This window comes from Talpa europaea, assembly GCF_964194135.1.
Source record: "Talpa europaea genome assembly, chromosome: 7".
Taxonomy (NCBI): Eukaryota; Metazoa; Chordata; class Mammalia; order Eulipotyphla; family Talpidae; genus Talpa; species Talpa europaea.
In genome coordinates, this window is record NC_140074.1 from 102239493 (window position 1) to 102253658 (window position 14166).

At 37.4% G+C, this 14166-nt stretch overlaps 1 protein-coding gene across 1 annotated transcript in view; it reads left to right on the plus strand.

Annotated features, from left to right (window-relative positions):
* The window catches only part of CENPP (centromere protein P), a gene marked incomplete at its 5' end in the record, with an annotated part of 170850 nt that overhangs the window by 47713 nt on the left and 108971 nt on the right, over window positions 1–14166 (plus strand). The gene's annotated exons all lie outside the window — the stretch shown is intronic.

The window sequence follows — 14166 nt, forward strand, 5'->3', positions numbered from 1 at the left end:
TAGTTCTTTAATCCATTTTGAGTTGGTTTTTGTGCATGGTATTAGATAGTAGTCAAGCTTCATTCTTTTGCATGTAGCGACCCAGTTTTCCCAGCACCATTTATTGAACCAACTTTCTTTGCTCCAATGCATATTCTTTGCTCCTTTGTCAAAGATTAGTTGACCATAAATCTGTGGGTTTATTTCTGGATTTTCTATTTGATTCCATTGGTCTGTGTGTCTCGTCTTGTTCCAATACCATGCAGTTTTGATGATTATGGCTTTGTACTATAGTTTGAAGTCTAGGAGTGTGATGCCTCCATTCCCTTTTTTTTTTTTTTTTTTTTTTTTTTTCAGAGAGCTTTGGCTATATGGGGTTTTTGGTGCTTCCATATGAATTTCATCAATAATTGTTCTATTTCTTTGAAGAATGACATTGAAATTTTTATTGGATTAGCATTGAATCTGTATATTGCTTTTGGTAGGATGGCCATTTTAATAATGTTTATTCTTCCAGTCCATGAACAGGGGATGTCTTTCCATTTCTTTGTGTCTTCTTCTATTTCTTTTAACAGTGTTTTATAGTTTTCTTTGTATAGGTCCTGTGCCTCTTTTGTTAGATTTATTCCCAAGTATTTGATTTTTTTTGTTTCGATAATGAAAGGGATGGTTTTTGATTTCTTCTTCAGATTTATCATTTGTGTGTAGGAAGGCTACTGACTTTTGTGTGTTGATTTTGAATCCTGCCGTTTTACTGAACTGATTGATTAGTTGAATTAGTTCACAATGGCAAATAGAGATGCTAATAAAATGGAATACTTTTTAACTATAAAAATGATGAACTCGCCATTTGTAACAACATGAATGGAATATAGGGATAATGCTATAAATCAGGAGGAGAAAGACAAAAACAAAAATCCCTATCCAATTAAAAATGCCACTATTGGGCCTCCCTGGTGGCACAGGTGGTTGAGTACCACTGTGAAGCTGTCCACAGTCTGTGCAGCGCAGGTTCAATCCCAGCCGGCCAGGGAGAAACCCACATGGCGCAGCAGACCTCTCCTGTCTCGCTCTCTGCTCCCCTCAGCAGTGTATTTCAGTCAGTCTGCCTGTTCTGTTTCACACTCTGTCTCTGGTGAATCCTCTCACCCTCCTGCACATCTGGCCTGTGCCCCGGTTCTTGTATAAATAAATGAATCTTTTAAAAAAAATGCCACTATTGCCATGCACTAAATTCAACATTGTTTCTGTTTTCCTTATCTTTGATTTGTACCAGTGCTATGTGACTTAAATTATACAGCTTTTTAATATCTAATAGGACTTTCTCCCTATCATTCTTTTTTGAATGTGCCTAATTGTTCTCACTTCATGCTGCTGCTGCCTTATTTGAATTGACTGGATGAGCATGCATCCTTTCCGTTAATATTTTGCAATATTAAAATTGTCCATTTGCTTTGTAATGTGGGTTTTTTTTCCTGTTTTTCAGTTTGCTGAGCATTTTTATGTGTGATAGGCTCATAATAGATATATTTTATATATGGCAAGAATAAGTGAGTATAAGATACCAAGACTAATGAAACAAATAAGTATTTATTTTCCATCTAGTTGAAGAACTAAGACATTAAGGCCTTGGGAGAACATCCTCTCTTTACCCTGCTCTCTTCTTGCCAAGTGAAACTGCTATTTTGAATTATGTATTTGATATTCCCTTGTATCCCATATATATTACATATTTATGAATTCTTAAACCATATAGTTGGCTCTCCACACCCACAAGTTCTGCATCCATGGATTCAACCAACCGCTGATTGAAAATACATGTAATTAAGCCTGCAGTGGTTCCATCTGTACTGAACATACACAGATTTTTTTTTTTGTTACTATTCCTACACAATATAATATAATAGCTATCTGCATGGCATTTACATTGTATTAGGTATTATAAGTATTATAGATGGAATTAAAGATGGAAGGATGTCCATAGGTCATATGCAAATGCTATATGCTATTTTATATGAGGAACTTAAGAGTCCTTGGATTTTGGTGTCCTCAGGGGTCCTGCAGCTGGTTTCCCATGGATACCAAGGGAAGATTGTATTGCTTAATTTTGTACTTTTGAGGGTTTTTTTAAAAGATTTATTTATTTATGCATACAAGAGCTGGGGTACAGGCCAGAAGCATGGGGATTGAGAGGATTTACCAGAGACAGAGTGGGGAACAGAATAGGGGAACAGATTGACCAAAGTACACTGATTGACCAAAGTACACTGCTGAGGGGAGCAGCAGGCAAGTCAGGAGAGGTCTGCTGCACCATGCAGCTTGCTCCCTGGCCGGCACGGGGATCAAACTCGTGCTACAGAGGCTGTGGACAGCTTCATAGGTTGCGTCTTTACCCCTTGCGCCACCAGGGAGGTCTTGTACTTTTGAGTTTTATGTGGATGGTACCTTGCTGTCAGTGAGATTCTATAATTTGCTTTTTCATCAATGTTGTATCATCATTTCACTGTTGCATACTGTTCATACTGTTGTTGAAAATATCATCAGCTGTTTTCTTCTATGGAAAGAATTTTAAATTGTTGCCTTTTTTGCTGTTATGAAAGCTAGTTCTGTGAATATTTTTGAACATGTTTCTTGGGAATGCTTGTGTGGTCTCATAAGAGCATTTTCCTAGGGAGAGAATTGCTGGTCAGAGGGGATCATTTCCCCCAAATTTTCAAGATGCAGAATTATGATTTCAAGTAGTTATACCAGTTTGCATTCTCACTAAGAGTAGGTACAGTTACAGTTATTTTAGATGTCATTAATGCTTGGTATTATTTATTTCTCCATTTTGATATATAATGGCATTGCTTGTGACTTTAATGTAATGTATACTCGCATATATACACACACACACAATTTACAAAATAAACATTTATAAAACATCTGGTATAATGATTGCATGAAAATACCATTACAAAAATATACCCACATAAACACTTTTCAAATATACATACTTTGTACTTACCTTTCTTTAAATATTCCCCAAATCCCACTGCTTCTACCATGGCTGGGACCAAAGTCAAAGTATATCAAACATGTTTTGATAACAATCATTTTTTTAAAGTTTATTTATATTTTACATCATTGTTCATTTTTGTACAATGTGTGCTTTCTCTTCTCAGGTGTAGTTCTTGTAAAACTCCCGCCACCAATTCACCTGTGCACCGTTACGATAGTCCCTTCTGCTCTTCCCTCCCATTTTGATCCCTCTCCCTCCTCCTCCCCTGCAGAATGTCTCTAATTTATAGTTTCCTGTAACAAAAAAAAAATTGTTTATTTATTTCCTGATCTTTTATTTGGCTCCCCTATATTCCTCCTATAAGTGAAGCTGTCCGGACAGCAAATATTTTTGATATCAATATATAAATTTTATTTTTATATACTAGTTATAAACACTTGAAGGTTGAAATATTTAGTTAAAATCTAATAAGCTTTGTGTAAGTTTATGCTGAAAACAATAAAATATTGGTAAAAGACATGGAAGAAGACTTAGGTAAATAGAAGTATTGACAAAAATATAGACAAATGGAGTTTTGGACCCAAAGAGAAAATTCAGATATAGATCCACAAAGTTACAGTCAATTTTATGAAAGTCAGTTTAATGAAGAAAGGATAACTTTTTTAAAGAAGAAAATGTTCAGAGAAAACAAAAATATTCAATGTATAGAAAAAGAGACTTGGAATGCAAACATTGGAATTAATGTCTCAAGCCTCATACTATGTGCATAAGTTTTAACTCAACTCTTGGAACCTTAGTTCCTGCTTTTGCAAAAAAAAAAAAAAAACAAAGTGGGAGGGGAGGGATTAAAACTGGCAGTTTTACCTCTAAAAATCTGCTCCTATATATTGGTTTTCTTGGTAGTTGAAGCCCAGGAATGGAGTGTATAGTGATCTTTTTCTAAATTCAACATATTCTACAATATGAACATGACACAATTGGTTTAACCATTCCTCTGCTGAAGACCATCTGGCTTGCTTCCAGTTTGAGGCTATTACTAATAAAGTTACCATATGCTATTGGAACAAGAACAGACATACAGACCAATGGAATCGAATAGAAAATCCAGAAATAAACCCACAGATTTATGGTCAACTAATCTTTGACAAAGGAGCAAAGAATATGCATTGGAGCAAAGAAAGTTTGTTCAATAAATGGTGCTGGGAAAACTGGGTCGCTACATGCAAAAGAATGAAGCTTGACCACCACCTCACACCATACACAAAAATCAACTCAAAATGGATTAAAGAACTAGACATAAGACCTGAAACCATAAAATATATAGAAGGAAATATAGGCGAAACACTACGTGATTTGCACATCAAAGACATTTTTACAGACACATCACCCAAAGCAGTGATAGTGAAGGCAAAGATAAACAGCTGGGACTACATCAAATTAAAGAGCTTTTGCACAGCAAAAGAGACAATAACAAAAACAAAGAGAAACCCCACCAACTGGGAGAACATTTTTGCACCCAACACTAATGATAAAGGACTGATCACAAAAATCTGCAAAGAGCTGATGAGACTCAACAACAACAAAGAAAATAATCCAGTCAAAAAATGGGCAGAAGAGCTTAAAAGAAACTTCTCTGAAGAGGAAATGCAAATGGCCAACAGGCATATGAAAAAATGTTCAACATCACTTGTCATCAGGGAAATGCAAATCAAAACTACCATGAGATACCATCTTACACCAGTGAGAATGGCACATATTAAAAAAACTAGCAACAACAAATGTTGGCGAGGGTGTGGAGAAAAAGGAACTCTTCTGCACTGTTGGTGGGAGTGCAAACTGGTCCAACCACTGTGGAAAGCTGTATGGAGATTTCTGGACCTACTAAACATAGAGCTTCCATATGATCCAGCAATTCCACTCCTAGGTATTTACCCAAAGGACACAGAAACATCAATTCCAAAGAACACCTGCACCCCTATGTTTATAGCAGCACTGTTTACAATAGCTAAGCTTTGGAAACAACCCAAATGCCCAAAAATAGATGACTGGATCAAGAAGATGTGGTACATATATACCATGGAATATTACTCAGCATTCAAAAAAGATAAACACATGCAATTTGCAGCAACATGGATGGCGCTGGAAGGGATCATGCTCAGCGAAATAAGCCAAAAAGAAAAAGAAAAATACCGGATGGTCTCACTCATAGCAGGAATCTAGAAAACTTAAATAAGGGACCAGGAAAATGAATAACTATAAGAAAGTGAAAATCAAAATCAACAAAAAACTATGAACCAGAGACACTTTTAGGGGGGCGGGGGTGGGAGGGGAGGGATTGGGGTCAGAATGGGGGGGCTGCAATTGTATGGGGAATATAACAATAAAATTAAAAAAAAAAAACAAAGTTACCATATGCATTCATGTATAATTTTGTTTCTATGTAATGGTAAAAAATGCAGGTTTTAAAATATATTAGTAATAAATACAGGTTTTTATGTGAAAACGGGTCTTTATTTCTCTGGGATAAATGTCCTAGAGTATAATTACTAGGTTATAGGGTGAGCACATGTTTAGTTTTTAAATATCTGCTCAACTATTTTCCAGAGTGACTAAACCATTTTACATTCCTACCAGCAATGTATGAGAGATCCATTTTCTATCCATCCACCTCAGCATTTGGTATTACCCTGAAATCAAGTGAAATGATTCCTCCCACTTTTTTTTTTTTCAAAATTGTTTAGAACTATTCGAGTTCCTTTTCCCTTACATATAAATTTTAGAATAACCTTGTCTATATCTACAAAAGATCTTGCTGGGATTATATTAAAACTGTATATCAAATTTTGCTTGTTTTTAATTGTGCTGTTCATCTTGGTATGAGTTATAAGCATTCTTTATATATTCTGGATACAAGTCCTTTACCAATACATATTCCACAGTTGTTTTCTTCCAGTCTGTGACTCATCTTTTCATTTTCTAATGGTATCTTTTGACACACAAATATTAATTTTGTAAAGCCCAATTTATAATTTTTTCTTTTTGGCTAATGCTTTTGACGACAAGTCCAAGAGCACTTTTCCTAGCTAAATCCTTGAAGATTTATTCCTGGAGTAAAAGGCTCTTTTTTATCTGGAGACAGTCATCAGGTAAGCCAACACAAGCACTTATGTGGTGATTTACCTTCTCTTTGTGTACATTGCTGGCAATACCACCAGTTCTCAGGACGCCACAGTGTCCTCTTCTCTACCGGCCTGATAAAGCCAGCATACTGGGATACAAGGCCAAGCATGGCTATGTCATATATTGGATTCCTGTGCACTCTAGTGACTGCTAACATACACTTATAAGGGTGTAGCCTATGGCAAGTCTGTCCATCATGGAATCTGCCATGGACAGGACAGCCGATGAAGTTCTCTGCCATTAACAAAGACTTGGAGTCTAAATGAATTTGCAGTGGGGGGAGCCTGGGGAGAGTGACATCAAGAGCAGCTTTGCCTTTTACTCTCCCAGCCCAAACTTTTATTGAAGATATGAACAAAGGAACAAGAAAATAGCATGCAATTGTGTTTTTGCTTATATAGATTAATAAGTTACTGCTGAAAACAAGTTTTCCTGGTTAATAGGGCACATGCGCACAAACCAGTAGGTCCTCAGAAAACAGGAGTCAATTCTGGGAAGAAGTTGAACTTCTAACGTCCTGGAACTGTGTATGCAGAGAAAACAGGTATTCTCCAAAAACTCCTGCTCCCTTTAGGGCAGCAGGCTCTCAACAGGGATTAACCAGCTAAAGTTTTCTCAAGTCTTCAGTCTGTTCCTACAGGACAAGCTGGATGCCACCTTGGGGCTATGAGAGTCCTGAATTCTTACTGGGCGGGTAAAGATTCCACATATAGATTGCTTGTTATCCTTACTAATTTATTCCATAAAGCTCTCAGAAGAAATCCTGACACTCAGTGGATCACCACTGGGTCATTTTAAACCAGTCCACAAGCATGGGAAGATTCAAAAGCTGACATCTGCAAGTCTTATGAGCCATGGCCTTAGTGAAGGCCACATGTTCCCCCACACTATTGGTGTTTCTCACTGTGGAGCTTAGAGAAGGCACAATATTCTTTAACTCTGCTATTGTAATTAATAATACATAATGTTTATAAAATTATTACCTGTTCAACAATTTAGGACAGTTAAAAAAGAAAAGTTTTATTTCTTTTTTGTTTGCTGGATTCTTACAGAAGTTTGTAGTTTTATCTCTTACATTTAGTTCTGTGATCTATTTTGAGTTAACTTTGTATGTAATATGAGATTAGGGACTAAGTTCAGTTATTTCCATGTGAATAGCCAATGATCTCAGTACCATATGTTGAAACAATGATGATTTCCCCATGCATTGCCTTGATATCGTTGTTAAAAGTCAGTTAACCATAAATGTACAGATCTTTTTCTAGATTCTCAGTTCTATCTCACTGTTCTATGTGCCTTACTTATTTGTTACAGCAGCTTTTCAGTAGGCTTTGTCATCAGGTAGTATATGTTCTCCAGCTTTGTTCTTTTATTTCCCAAATTGTTTTCACTGTTTTAAGTCCTATGCTTTTTTATTAATTTGGGGGGGGGATTGATATGTCCATTTCTACCATCATAAGGCTTTGTGATGATTGAGTGAGTGCTTGGTATTTCAACCTTACCTTTAGAATCCGTCATTTGTTATTGCCATATGGTATGGGCTCTGTAAATGCTAGTGCTGGTCTCTTTTTTTAATAAGATTTTTATAGTCTTGTGAAGTGACTCACACACTTTGTAAGTATGCAAAGTATAACTCTGCTCCCAGTTTTCAAATATTCCATCCCTTTGTTTTCCCAAGTATATGCTTTTATTAGCCAGACCACATATTATAATTTCTGCTTCTAGTTAGATGTTGTTTACGTTTTTTATTTTTTATTTTATTTTATTTTTTTTAAAGATTTATTTATTTATTTATACAAGCACTGGGTACAGTCAGAAGCGCAGGAGGGTGAGAGAATTCACCAGAGCCAGAGCGGGAAGCAGAGCAGGCAGAAGGACCGAAGTACACTGCTGAGGGGAGCAGCGGGCGGCAGGAGGGGTCTGCGCGCCATGTGGGACCCTCCTCTGGTGGCCGGGGAGCAGCCGGGGATCGAACCGGCCCTGCAGAGGCTGCGGGCAGCTTTGCAACCCAGCGCTCAATTGCTGCGCCATCGGGGAGGCCCTGTTTACGTTTTTTAAATCACAGTAGTGTTTTGAGATTCTTTTAAAGTATTTCTAGGTTTGTTGTCTTTATTTTCAGACTTCTACAGCATATTAGCATAAGATTACCCTTCCATGGTGAAAATTAGGTAATTTGTCCAGCAAATTTAATGCAAAAATTTCATTTTTGGAAATAAATTTTTGAAATATGTATCTTTTTCAGTATATATGGGAAATTAGACATAAGCTATTCTGTGGTTTCAGAATGGATAGAGGTGGTAGAACCTCTATAGCTATAGATTCACAGTGGCCATCATGGGAGGCTGTCTCCATAGATTGTTATGAACCTGAAGACTCCTATGTCTCTGGGGAATCCATTTTCTCATTGTAAAGAGGTTAAATAAGGCTGTTTCCAGACCTAAAATTCTGTTCTTCCCTTTTGTTTTCTATGTGACCAAGAAAACTGGGAATCCATATCATATATGGATTAACATATAAAAATTAACTCAAAATGAAATAAAGACCTATATATGAGAGCTAGACTATTAAATTTTAGAATAAAACATAGATGTCAGTCTTTTTGACCTTGAACATACCAAATGCACAAGAAACAAAAAGAAAAAAAAAACAGATAAATTGGTTATCATCAAAATTAAATTTTTTCTTCCATGACAAAGGATGCTATAAAGAAAGTGGAAAAAACAACCTACAGAGTAGGGGAAGTATTTTCTTTTTTTTTTTTTTTTAAGATTTATTTTTATGCAAGAACCGGGGTACAGGCCAGATGCACGGAAGGGTGAGAGGATTCACCAGAGACAGAGCGGGGAACAGAATAGGCAGACTGATGAAATACACTGCAGAGGGGAGCAGTGGGTGAGACAGGAAAGGTGTGCTGTGCCATGTGGGATTCTTGCTGGCTGGCCGGCCGGGATCAAACCCGCACTGCAGAGGCTGCGGACAGCTTCACAGTGCGGTGCTCAACCGCCTGCGCCACCAGGGAGGCCCTATTTTCTAAATCATATGTCTGATAAAGGACTTGTTTCTAGAGTACATAAGCAACTCATACAAGACAGCAGTAATAATAGTGATAGTCACCAACTTAAAATTGTAAACAATTTGAATAACCATTTCTCCAAAGAATGTAGTAGCATTATTCATTATGGCCAGAAAGTAGAAACAAATCATGTCAGTCAGCTGATGAATGGATAAGTAAATGTGCCCCATCCATAGAGTGGATTAGTGAAAGGAAGGGTTGATACATGCTATATGAGTGCATGTTGAGAACATTATGCTAAATGGAAGGAGTCAGACACAAAAGATTACATATTTATTATTCCATTTATGTGAAAGGTCCAGAGACATATAAAATCCTTAGAGACAGAAAATGGATTGGTGCTTACCTAGGTTGGGAGAAAATGGGGAGTAACTTTTAACAAGCATAGGGTTCTTTTTTGGAGTTGAAAATATTCTGAAATTGTATTCATGGTTGCTAAACCTGGATATACTAAAAACAAGTGAACATACTTTAAATGGGTGGATTGTACAATGTATGAGTCAATAAAGCCATCATAAAAAATAATAGGATTAGGAGTATGAATGAAATAGGATTAGCTATGAGTTGCTGACTTTTGAAAATGAATGATGTACTCATTTTATTGTTTTGTCTACTTTTTTTCCTATTATAAATTCTCCTTAATAAAAAGGAAATCACCAGCACCCAACTCAAGTTTTTTTTTTTTTTTTTTTTTTTTTTGCTGTACAAAATTATATTTTCTCCCCAGATCCCTAATAAAGAAAAATTAAAGTGGGCCTCCCCTGGTGGCGCAGTGGTTGAGCGCTGGGCAGCTGCCCGCAGCTTCTGGAGTGCCAGTTCGCTCCCCGGCACCGGCGAGGGTCCCACAAGTCACCACAGACCTCTCCTGCTAGCGCCTGCTGCTCCCCTCAGCAGTGTATTTCGTCAGTCTGCCTATTCTGTTCCCTGTTCTGGCTCTGGTGAATTCTCTCACTCTCCTGCACTTCTGACTGTACCCAGTGTTTGTATAAATAAATAAATAAATCTTTTTTTTTTTAAAAAAAGAAGATATTAAAACTTACGTTTATATACATTTAAAAGAAGAGAGAGAAAAAAATTAAAGCAATATTGACTCCCCTTTGTAGATCCAGAAGTTGAGTCTGGACCCAATGAGACATCAAACTCAGGTCTTTATATCAGAACTTCACATGACTGCCTGTACTCTGCTTTTAAAGTAGAAAATGATCTGTGCATTTGCCCCTTGTCTTGATTTGTCCTGTTTCTGACCTTTAGTCAGGTCATCTGTAACCTCTTATGTCCATGTAAGGGTTTATTTTATTTTATTTTTAAAAATTTATGCATACAAGAGCTGGGGTGCAGACTAGAGGTGTGGGATGAGGGCGGGTGAGAGGATTCACCAGAGACAGAGTGGGGAGCAGAACAGGCATATTTACTGAAACATACTGTTGAGGGGAGCAGCAGGCTAGACAAGAGAAGTCTGCTGCGCCATGTGGATCACCTCCTGGCCTAGGATTGAATTTGTGCTTCAGTGGCTGCAGATAGCTTCATAGTGCTGTGTTTTATCCCCTAGGGCCCCCGGGGAGGCCCATGTAAGAGTTCATTTTAAAACAGCTCTTTATTTCTCATTTTACTATTTCACCAGGGGAGAGATTACTGCTGAGAATGCTTCCCTTGTTACAGCACTAGTCAGAGCTGATTGGGTGTGAGGATTTGTTCAAAACTCCCCAAAGCCTGTGATAGAAACTAATAAACCCTTCAGTAACACTGAATGCATTGGGAAAAAATGCCTCCACCCCTCCCTCTGAGAACTAAGAGCACAGCAGTACATCTGCAAAAGGGATGTGTCCACTGCCCTGGAGCAGGAGGGGAAGGGGAATGACATGGTGAGAATAAAAGTTTTTCCTTTTGGACCTCCCTGGTGGCGCAGGCGGTTGAGCGCTGCACTGTGAAGCTGTCCACAGCCTCTGCAGTGCCAGTTCGATCCCGCCAGCCGCAGAGATACCCACATGGCGTGACAGACCTCTCCTGTCTCGCCCACTGCTCCCCTCAGCAGTGTATTTCATCAGTCTGCCTGTTCTGTTCCCCACTCTGTCTGTGGTGAATCCTCTTACCCTCTCACGCCTCTGGGCTATACCCCAGCTCTTGTATAAATAAATAAATCTTAAAAAAAAAAGTTTTTCCTTTTCCTTTATTGATTAATTTAGAAGCATATATTGAGCAAAGGCACTGTGCCAGCCTTTGGTAAGGGGGGTGGAAAGAGGGAATACCAAGATGACTGAAACACAGTGCTTACAGCCAATATGTCTAGAATACTCTGGAAAATATCAGTATATAAATAGCTATAATAAGATAGGTTGTGATAAGGGCAGAAGAGAAGCACAATCAAAATGCTGGGAAGATTCAGTGGCAGAGGGGGGAAGAAGCCATATCTGTTTATGGAGAATCGGGAAGATGGACTTTTGACATTTGAGGCTGGGTAAGATTGTGATAGATACAAAAGATGGCATGAGCAAAGACACAGCTGCCAGAAAATAAATAATATACTTGAGAACTAGCAAGTAATCCTGTGTTAGAGCATAAAAAGATGTAAGCATAAAAGTTCAAGTCATTATTTGAATGTGGGACCTAGACAGTCTTAAAAGATAGGTTGAAGGTTTTATAACTCAGGAACGCTGATGAGCTTTTGATGAAGGAACTGGCATATGCAATCCAGATAATACACTGAACTATTTGCTTGGTCATGTTCACATTGGGCTGCAAAATGAGGCAAGGAACCACTTTTAATATTCCAATTAGAAAATAAAGTGATTGTGATATGGGGTGTGAGAAGAGAATAAGAAGGAAGGGATAGATGCCGGTAGATGGGAAAGCAGGGCAAGGTCATAGAAGGGCAAGAAGGTCTGTAAGTGCCCAAATGATTAAGAAGAGAAAACATGGAGGGGGACAATGTGGGCTTCACTAACATTGTTCATAGTGCTAATTCTGAGTGTGTTTTCTAGCTACAAATGTTAGGGTTTGCTTTTGAAAGTTTGTTAATCACTGCAGTCAGCATTTGAGATGAGGATTCAGAGACCTGCCTCATAGGGCTGTTGAGAGGACTAAAGGAATAAATACAAGAAAAGCTTTTGGTGGAAGAACATCTGAAAACATTTTTAAAAGGCCACCTATTGTTGCTTAAAGTTATTTATACAGTATGACTTTAGGGAAATAAGATTGTTAAGTCAGTAGGATTATATCATTAGAGAGGTAAGTACAAATGAGGTAAGACAAGTCTTTCTAGAAAGAATGGCAGAAGGAAAGAAATAATGCAAAAGATTAAGAAGGAACAAAACTGATTTATTTTTCAATCTTTAATATGTGACTTCAAGTGATTTTTCTAAAAGTATGATATTTGTTTCCTGAATTCAATGTTCATTTTTTTATTGTAGTTACTTCAGAAGAAATAAGGATAGATTGCCATTGAGATATTATACTGCCTGGAAGACCTTAATAAACACAATAACTTGTAGTAATTTTTTGTTTCTAATGAATGTCAAGAATGTCAAGTAGGTTAATATTTGTATTATAAAATGGGTTTGTGGCAGAACACTTTAATGCAGCTTTGGTTGTGATATTTATTCGTGATTTGTTTTTTGCAAACTTATAACTGAAAAATGGTTAATAGCTGAGGGATGAAAAACAAAAAGATTAACTACAGGAAATTAGTTACAGTGATCTTAAGAATCATTTCTGGCACTCAAAATTTTTGTTTTGTCTTTTAGGAAAAGATTAAGTTAGCTACTTTAAACTCTACTGCTCAGACCATACTCAAGATCTGGATTCTTAAAATTTTGGTAAACATTTGGTTTCTACTTATGTTGTTATACATGCAATGATATCACAATTTTAGTTTTAAGTTGTGTTGTAGAAAAGAGTATTTTATTTCTTAAAACTGTCAGAACTGTAGAATATTTTAATTTTTTTTTTAATTTTTTTTTTTAATAGAGGCATGTTTTATTTATTTATTTATTTATTTGTTTTGTTTATACATGCACTGGGTACAGTCAGAAGCACGGGAGGGTGAGAGAATTCACTAGAGCCAGAGCGGGGAGCAGAGCAGGCAGAAGGACCGAAGTACACTGCTGAGGGGAGCAGCGGGCAGCAGGAGAGGTCTGCTCGCCATGTGGGACCCTCCTCTGGTGGCCGGGGAGCAGCCGGGGATGGAACCGGCGCTGCAGAGGCCGGGCAGCTTCGCAACCCAGCGCTCAACCGCTGCGCCACCGGGGAGGCCCGAATATTTTAATTTTAGAATGATTATCGCCGTAATGTATTCTTAATTTTTAAAGACATGATAATTCTTAATTTTTTTCACCATTCAATAGTTGTCCAGAGTAAAGTTTCGCTCAAACATGAACCTTTATTGTTTACAAAGCATTTTCACATACATTTATATCCTTCTGTCCTCATAGCAACTTTATTCATTCATATGGTCACCTTCACACTGTACAGAGGGAGAGACTGGTTCCTTAGGAGATTTACCTAAGGCTATCAGAGGAATTGGGTTCTGGTTACTTCTTCCAACTGAAAGCTCTGCATTTCTGTGCTCTTTCTGTTCTGTTACTACTAGTGGTTAAGCTTTATTATATTACTCATACTTCCATCTTGCTCCCACAAATTTACAAAACAAAGTAACTGGTTTGTTCCACATTTCCAATCTTATGTCACAATTTCAAAATTAAGTAATTTTTCTATGAAGCAGTTGTTTTCAACCAACTGTGATTTGACTCTTAAGATTTCCTGAAAAATCATTTGTTTTGGGGTTTATTCTTTTCCAGGCTCTTCCAACCAAGGTCTTCCAAAAGGAAATCTCAAAAATACTCCTTAGCACTGAGGCAACAATGTTACATAACCTAACAATTGAATTAATGTTAAAAGCTTATAAGAACTGTAATAATAAAAAATTTGAATTAACAGA